A 9,849-nucleotide genomic window follows, 5' to 3' on the forward strand; every position below is an offset into this window, starting at 1 on the left:
GATGGAATCAAACTAAAAAGTTTCTTCTCAGCAAAAGAAACAATCTGTGAGGTGAACAAAGAGCCTACATCCTGGGAGAAAATCTTTACCCCTCACACATCAGATAGAGCACTAATCTCTAGGGTATATAAAGAACTCAAAAAGCTAAGCACCAAAAACTCAAATAACTCAATCAACAAATGGGCCATTGAACTGATCAGACACTTTCCAGAAGAGGATATATAGTTAACAAATATATGAAAAAAAATGTTCATCATCTCTAGTAAATTAGAGAAATGTAAATCAAAACTACTCTAAGATTTCATCTCACTCCAGTAAGAATGGCAGCTATTATGAAGACAAACAACAAGTGTTGGAGAGGATGTGGGGAAAAGGTACACCCATACAGGGCTGGTGGGACTGCAAATTGGTGCAGCCAAACTAAAAAGCAGTATGGAGATTCCTTGGAAATCTATAAATCGAATCACCATTTGACCGAGCTATCCCTCTCCTCAGACTATACCCAAAGGACTTAAAAACAGCATACTACAGGGACACAGCCACATCAATCTTTATAGCTGCACAATTCACAATTGCTAAACTGTGGAGCCAAACTTCATGCCCTTCAGTGGATCAATGAATAATTATAAGAATTTTTAAATTTACCTCATGATATATTCAATGACCCCACTCATCATTCAAAAGTATATTTTTTGATCTCTATGTGTTTGTGGCTTTTCTTATTGTTGATTTCATTTCATAGTGCTCTGAAAATGTACTAGAAATTATTCCCATATTTTGTATTGAAAAAAGACTGAGAAAAAGTTAAGATTTACTTTATGCCCTAATATATGATCTATTTTGGAGAAAGTGCCGTGAGCAGCTAGAAAGGTATATGTAGGTGTTGATGGGTGAAATATTCTGTGAATGTCTATTAAGTCTATTTGATCTATAGTAAAGTCTGTAGTATCTTTTGATTTTTTTTTGGTCAGGATGACCTATCTACTAGAAAGGAGTATATTAAAGTCACCCACTATTATTGTATTGGGCCTATCTGTCCCTTTAGGCTGAACAGTATTTGTTTTATGAAATTATATACACCAATTTTCAGATATAAATATTTACATAATTATTTCTTCTTGTTGGACTGTTACTTTTACCAATATGTAAAAGACCATCTTTGTCCTTTCTGACTAATTTTGGCTTGAAATCTACCCTGTTGTATGTGAGAATAGCTACTCCTGATTGCTTTCAGGCTTTATTTTTATGGAATACCATTTTTTATCTTTTTAGTCTGTGAATGTCTTTCTCCATGAAGTGTGTTTTTTACAGACAGTATTCACTAGGTTCTGCCATTCTATGTCTTTCATTGAGAATTAAGACTATTTGTATTCAGAGATTTTATAAAAAGCTCTGTGTAGCTTCCTGTTCTTCTGTTTTATTTTTAAAGTTTGATTTGTTCCTAATTCTCATTTGTCTATTTACTCTTCTAATATTTTTTCCCATGCCTTCTTGGTTATTTTTATTTTGTTCTTTTGTATTCAGGATTCCATTAAGTATCTTCTGCAATGCTACTTTAGTGGTCACAAATTCCTTTAGTTTATGCTTATCTTGGAAGGTCCCTATTTCTTCTTTAATTCTGAAAGATAGCTTTGCTGGATATAATAATCTAAGATGGTAGTTTATTTTTAAGAACTTGAAATACATAATTTTATGTCCTTGTGGCCTTCAGAGTTTCTTCTGGGAAATCTGATCTGATAAAGGTAAATCCTATCAGTTTACCTCTTTAAGTGACTTGTCACTTCTCTCTTAAAGCTTTTAAAATCCCTTCTTTGTTCTGAATTTTTGGCATTTTAACTATAGTACGTCTTGGAGAGGTTCTTTTCTGATCATGTCTATATGAAGTTCTAAATGTCTCCAGTACCTGTATGTCCATCTCATTCCGAATAATAGGAACATGTTCTGTTATTTTACTGAATAAGTGTTCTATGCCATTAGCCCATATCTCCACTTCTTCAAGACCTATGAATCTTACAGTTGGTCTTTTAATGTCCTAGAGCTCTTATATATTCTGTTCATAGTTTCTTTTGTTTTTTTAATTACTGTTTGAGTGTTCTACTTCATATGCTTGTCTTTGAGCTCTGATATTCTTTCTTCTGCTTGATCTAGGGTTCTGGTGAGACTCTCCACTGAATTTTTTTATTTGATTTATTGAGTTTCTAATATCCAAAATTGCTGTTCAGTTCTTTTTCAGAATCTGTTTTTATTTAAATGATCTTTCATATCCTGTATTATCTTCCTCAGTTCATACTTTAGTTTAGTTTTTTTTAAACCATTGATAATTTTAATAGTGAACTTTTAAAATTCTTTTTCTAGCATTTCTTCCGGATTCAGTAATCTCTGGATTCAGTTGGGGGGGGGGGTTGTGAACTTTTGGTGGTATCTTACTACCTTGTTTCTTCTCATCTCCTGTTTTTATGTTGAGATTTGCACATCTATTAGGATGGCCTTTCACTATCATGTAAGGGCCTTTTTAATGAGCTGCTTTCTCTTTATGATGTGTCCTGGTTGGGAGTATATCTCACATTCAAGCATCCACCAATGTGTTCAAAGTGCTATGTTCAAACCTCAGCACTATTCTGAGAGGAGAAAATAACTACCAGTAACAGCAACAGCTTAAAAGCAAACCAGATACTAGCATATAATAAAAACTTATTGAAAATACTCTCTACAACTCCACTAATCAAAGAGAAATAATAATATAGAATAGGTTAAAAAATAGGCAATAAAGAATGTAGAATTTGTATTTAACTGTATATAATATGAAAAGAAAACACCCCACCTAATTCTATAGCAATAATTTTTATGTTCTATATAACTAGATATTTAACTAAATATTAATTAAATATTATTTAGGTATATTGGTCATTTGAAGAAAGCATCTTACTTTTATCTAGTATTTTACACAAAAAATAATTCAGCAATGATCCTTTTTTCTTCTGCATTCTTATCACTGGTTGTATAATATTTAATTAAATTCTGAAAGTATAGGATTAGAGTTATAGTACAACTAAGATAGCAGTTTTGAGACAACTTACTTTTGGTAAGCAACAACTCAATGGAGAGCATGATTATTTTGGCAAATTAGTTTAGTGGCAGTTAGTTAAGGGACAATAATTTCATAGTATATTTTCTAAGTGTGTGTTTAGATTAATAGAAAGTCCAGGCATAGGCATTAGAAATAAGGTTTACTTATCTAAAGGACAGAGAAAAAAATCAACAATATGTTGTTATGGCTTGAATGTGAGGTGTCTCCCCAAAATTTCCTGTGTTAATGCAGGAATGTTCAGAGGTAAAGTGATCATATTCATATTGTAAGAGCTGTAACCTAATCAGTCCATCCTAGTTTGAATGACTGGGTGTAAACAGGTGGGATTTGGCTGGAGGAGGTGGGTCATTGCGGGCATGCCCTGGAAAGGTCCATCTTCCCAGCAGTCCCTTCCCTCCTCACTGCTTCCTGACTTCTGCCATGAACTGAGCATCTTTCCTTGACTGGACTCTTCCCCCATATATGCTATCTCATCTTGGGCTCAGACCAATGGACATCAGCTATCTATGAACTGAGAACTCTGAAACCGTGAGCCCTCTACCCCCCTCCCCCCTCCACAATTTTTCCTCCTCTAAGTTATTCTTGGCCAGTATTTAGGTCACAATGACAGAAAAGATGATGAAACCATATGCGATAGAGATATCAGCAGTCAGATAGAATTGTAATCACATAGAAATCCAACTGTTACTACCTAAGTATACAGTGAGTGAGAGTCTCCACTGCTCTCCTCCAAATTAAGCCACATATGCATAAGCCTTAGGTACTTACTCATATACATATGGATATAGCAGTTGTGTAAAAAGAGTAGTCTAGATATGGGTTTGGGACTACATTATCTAAGTCGGGTGTAACTCATCAAACTAAAATATCACAACAAAATCAGGTATAGAAAAACATATGGAGTCATAGACACCACTGTCATTTATCACCCCGGCCCTCCCTAGGTTAAAACAGCAGTGATTAGTACTTTTGCAGAATTTAGAGCTGCTGAAAATAGAACAAAGATCAGTTAAACACATACAAATGAAACAAAGTGTGATTCATGGTAGTAACAAAACCTGTGAATTACCAGATATCTCTGTGCCTCATATGCTGCACTAGTTTTCTTATATGTGTGATCTCATATACATACCCAAACACTAGTATTGTTATTATTTCCTTCTTCATACGGGAAAATTGAGACTCAGGGTTAAGTCCCTTCTCAGAGTTACACTGTTATTTAGAAGCAGATAAGGAATTCAATTGTTCTAGTAAAGCACTGGAATTCTCATAAAATACTGGAATTCAGTATTTTCAACAGGTTTCCTAGTGATTCTTTGCATCAGAGAAATTTAGGAACCCTTCTTTAGTCTAATTGCTCCAAGTGTGGCCCAATGATCCACGGCATGGGCATCCCATACCTGGGTACTTCTTAGATGTGCTGTATCTTAAGCTCCACATATACCTACTAAACAGAATCTCCCTGTTAATAAAATGTTCATGTAATTCTTCTACAGCTTAAAGTATGAGAAACACTGTGCATCTACAATCTAAATGTGCAAATGGATCACCCTGGAATCATGGCAAACTTTAGATATTAATATAGTAGGTCTAAGGTCTGAATTGGGGTAAGATTCAGCATTTTCGCAAGTTCCTAGGTCACTCAGGTTGCAACAGCCTAGACTAAGGATCAATGTAATTATTAATACATGTTAAACAGACAATGAATGATGACTGGATAGAATATAGATTAACAAGGAATGGGTCTTAAATGAGATGGATTAGTCACCTGAGTGTTTTAGGGTATGTCAACACATTTTAGTAACTTTAGTCCTGCCCCCACCTACAGCCACACCCCCATCACTTCTCTCATGAATGGATGGATAACATTCCTGCTTTATTTCTCCCTCTGGAAAAAAGCTTCTGACCAGGAAGTTTATCAGTGGAAAGGGTCTCTCTGTTCAGAGTAGTCTTCCTATTCTACATAGTGTATCCAAAGCATCATCTATTTCCATCATGCCATCATTAGTATAGTGTGTGTAACATTAATTTGTGAGCAAGTGATGGCATGATTAGTCTACATCTTTTAAAACATTATTTCTGAATTTTTAAATCTGTCAACTTTCATGATAAGAATAAATTTTGTACAAATATGTGACAACAAATCCCATCATTATGTACAACTAAAATGCCCCAACAAAAAATACAGGAGAAAAAGGATAAGTTTGTAATATAAAATCTTCAAAATAAGCCTCTATTTGCAGCACTATTAGATGCCAAAAACTTATCCTTTTTATAATCTATCTTATAATGTTAACCAGTTTTAATAAATGCCCTTAAAGATTTTGTTTCAAAAGGAAGTGTATTTGCATAGCATGATGTTGCATAGTTCTGAGTAAGTAAAACTGAACTATATACAACTTAAAATCTACATTTTAATATCAAAATGATTTATTGTGAAGAATAGTTGTCATTTTATCCATAAATACCTATTTCATTAAAAAATAAAGTACTCAAAATTGAATGATATTGTTATATAAAAATGAAAAAAGTGGTATTTATCACTATATACTTGAACATTTGAAAAACCTAGGAATATTTATGTTGCAAAGGAAAATCTGTCACATTCAAAACAAATAATATATCAAAATATATGTAAATATAGTCACTACTGAGTAAAAAAAATATGTCCAGTAAAGAATTCAGAACATGGGGCTTTTCATTACTTGGATGAACATTATTATAACATCAGACACTTCTACTTAAACATTTGTATTTTGTGCATCTTAACAGAAGATGTACATTACTTGGTTTATAATTTGATGAGTATAATCCAAAAACTTAAGAATTTAAATTTCTACAAGAAACTATTGGATCAGATGGAATATCACAGATCCCCTCTTAAATTTATCACCTTTAAACATCTGGTAATCTTCTGAGTCTTTTGCTACCTCCTTAAAGTGTCTCAGGCCTAAAACTCTACATCAGCCTTATTCCACCTTGCTGAAATTACTTTCAAACACTGTAAGTTTCTATTACTATAACAAATTCCTAAGATGATCAACTTATAAAGAATTATTTTGGCTCACAGTTTTAGAGGTCTCAGTCCATAATTTGTTGACACAGTTGCTTTGGGCCTATGGTGGCACATCATGGCAGAAGTACTTGATGCAGCAAAACTGCTCACTCATGGCAAAGAAACATGCCTCACAATACTGGAACTGACTTTACCAGGTATAAATCCAAAAGAATCTGAAAGCTTTTTTGCACAGGTGCTGATTGAAATGAAAATTTCACACAACAATTGACTTGATCTGAAATTTTAAGTCTATAAAAAGAAAATTGAAATACAAGTAAGACTAAGTTTTAGAGTTTTCTATTGACTGTTTCTCCAGTGAGAGTTGCTATAGAGTAGGCATCCTCAAATTCTAGAAAATTCCCTAGCTTCACCTGCAGAGAACAAGTGTCTCAGAGGAAACCTATCCAAAGAGAAGAAGTACCATGAATTAGGGCGGGTCAGTGGTCAGCACCTAAGCAAGCAAATCAGCTCTCCCAATTAAGTGCTCTCCAGACACAAAACTTGGCAGTTACTAGGGTCCAGTGTCCACATGCTGACCCAGCTCTCTGCCCTTTGTTGCTAATGAAACTGCCTCCCTGATGCCTCCAGGTGGTTTGAAGGTAAATGAAAGAGGAATTGAAGCAGGCCAGACAAGAAGGACAAACAAACATTTAGTCAAAATTTTACACTTGAAGCCTAGATTTGTTGTGATTTTTCACTGGAATTTGAATTTAGCATATTTTGAATATATGCTAACCTTTAAAATCTAAACAGAATTTCATGAAAATGAATACAAGGAAATTCAAATGACTAAAATCCTTTTGTATTGTTACAGTGCAATTTTATTTAGGGAGATTTGTGCTCATTTAATAAAATGCCATTTCACACAAAAGTCCTAAAGATTGGAGAGCTGCAGTTGCACAGAGCTGTGAATAGAATCATTTTTGGAAGAGCGACACTCATAACAATTCCAACTAAGGAGAATAAATGGCACATTTGTGCATGTTCGTGGTCATAGTCATCACTCTGTCCAAAAAAGAAAAGTTATTAATGTTTGGCTTATGCATGCACAGATGCTAAGTATCTCTTCTTTTCTCTGTTAAATTGGTGGTTCTCAATAGGATAGATAATAGAAGCAGATCACTGAGAGAAGCCAGAAGGGGATTTAATATACCTGGGAGGTTTTTAAACTAAAACACTCGCTCCCCACATGTGTCAGAATCAGAGGCAAAGGAATAGAAAAACATCTGTAATTTGAAAACAAACCAACAAAAATTCTAGGTGATTCCATTATCCACCAACTCCTATTTAAAAAAAAAAAACATAAAATAAAACACACATTAAGTACTGGAGGATGACCATTTCTGGCAAACCAAGGAAGGAAAATGACAATGTTATAGTCACATGACTGAGGATTTTAGAACTAGAAAAAACAGAGGTGACAATGCCCAAATCCCTCATTGTACAGTTGAAGGAAATCAACATTATAGAGGTTCGATTGCTCAATGTTAGAGAAAATTTGATTGTACAATTAAAAGAGGTTTTTTTTCCTATAACAAATTAATACTCAAGATAGTTGAATAAGTGAATGTTTATTTACTGTATCTTTCAGCAACAATTGTTGAGCATTTACTCTCTGATAAGTATTACAATTGCGAACATTATTTCCAATCCTCACATCTATTCTAAACTCTGTGAAATAATTATTTTCTCTCTATTTCACACATTGGGTAGGAAAGGATAAAGGCAAAGAGAGGTTAAATAATTAAAAAAAAAAAAAAAAAACTCACTGTTTTAAGTACTGGAGGATGACCTGGTAGCGGCAGGATTATTAGAGACAGGATTTGAACATAGACCATCTAACTCCAGAGCCTGCACACCTAACCACTGTAGTGCATTACTGTTTGCAACTTACTGTGTACCTGGCACTCTCCTAGCTTCTGCAACTACAGATGTGGAGAAGAACATCCTACATTCATGGACCTAACATAAAAAGCAAAAAGGTAAGTCAACTATCAAATGTAACTTTCAGATGGGAGCCTAGGCCTAGGGTAGGCCTAGGTCCATCCCACCACCAGCAGACCACTGCAAGAGCTCAAGCCCAGTCCAGATCCAACTCCACCAACCTGCACAGGAGTCCAGGCCCTGGGTAGGCCCAGGTCCATCCCATCGAAGGGCAGACCCTCTGCCTGGAGCTCAGGCCCTGGGCCAGAACCACCTCCACCTACCTGTGTGGAATCCCAGGCCCAGGGTAGGTCCAGGTCCATCACCCTCCCCACACCTAGGAGACCAGGTCTAACCCACTGCCTTCTTGGAAAACTGCAGACCTTGCCATAGCCTTCTCCATGCAGTAGCCTCTACTTGTGACAACAAAACAGGGCCTAGAAGAAGCTGCATCTCAGAGCAGGTATCCCAAAGCCACTGTAAGGCCACCCTTTCAGACCCATCTCTGAAAGACATTGCATCCATCTTGGGGCACCTCCATTGCTACCTCGAGTTACCTCTGCTGGTGCCACTACCACCTATAGTTGCAGCAGCATTAATCATGGAACACCAGTAGGGTCTGGAAACCTAACACCAAAGTGAGATAGAGATAATCTGCACAGATACTACAAGATTGTAGGGTAGAAACTGTAATAACTCAGATCCACACTGGAAGTAAGGAAATCACATAGACAACATGAAAAAATAAGGGAGGAAAGTGCCCCAAACAAAATAGAACACCACAATAACAGAACCTATGGACAGCACAGATGATGAAATGTCAGAGAAGGAGTTCAGAAGGTTCATAATTAAAATGATCTGTGAATTAAAGAATGACCTAAATGAGCAAATACAGGCAAAAATTGATGACTCCAAGAAAGAGATAAGAGAGCAAATATAGGTATCCATTGATCACACCAACAAAGAGATAAGGGAGCAAATAAAGGTAGCAAAAGCTTACTTCACAAAAGAGATAGAGATTCTGAAAAACAAACACAATCAGAAATCCTTGAAACAAAGGAAACAATAAACCAAATTAAGAAAAAAAAACTCAATAGAAAGCTTCACCAACAGACTAGATCACTTGGTAGGCAGTATGTCAGATAATGAAGATAAAGTATACAATCTGGAAAACAAAATTGACCACACAGTGAAGGTAGTAAGAAAACATGAACAGAACATCCAAGCATTATGGGACAGCATCAAAAGACCAAATGTCAGAATTACTGGAATAGAAGAAGGCACAGAGTTTCAAACCAAAGGAATGTACAATCTTTTCAATGAGATAATATCAGAAAATTTCCCAAACATGAAGAATGAATTGAAAAATCAAATACAAAAGACTTACAGGACACCAAATGTACAAAATTAGCATGTATCTACACCAAGGCACATTATAATGAAAATGCCTAGCATACAAAATAAGGATATAATCTTAAAGGCCACAAGAGGAAGGAATCAGATCGTGTATAAGGGAAGACCAGTTCTTATCTCAGCAGACCCTCAAAGCCAGGGGACCATGGAACAGCATGAAAGCAAATGGATGCCAGCCAAGAATCTTATAGCCAGCAAAATTAAGCTTTAGATTTGATGATGAAATAAAAACCTTCCATGATAAGCAAAAGTAAAAAGAATTTATAACTAGAAAGCCTGCATTACAAAACATCTTCTGCAAAATATTCCATGAAAAGGAAATGAAAAACAACAATGAAAATCAACAAAGGATGTATTACACTGAAGG

This window comes from Marmota marmota, unplaced genomic scaffold, assembly GCF_001458135.2.
Source record: "Marmota marmota marmota unplaced genomic scaffold, marMar, whole genome shotgun sequence".
Classification (NCBI taxonomy): domain Eukaryota; kingdom Metazoa; phylum Chordata; class Mammalia; order Rodentia; family Sciuridae; genus Marmota; species Marmota marmota.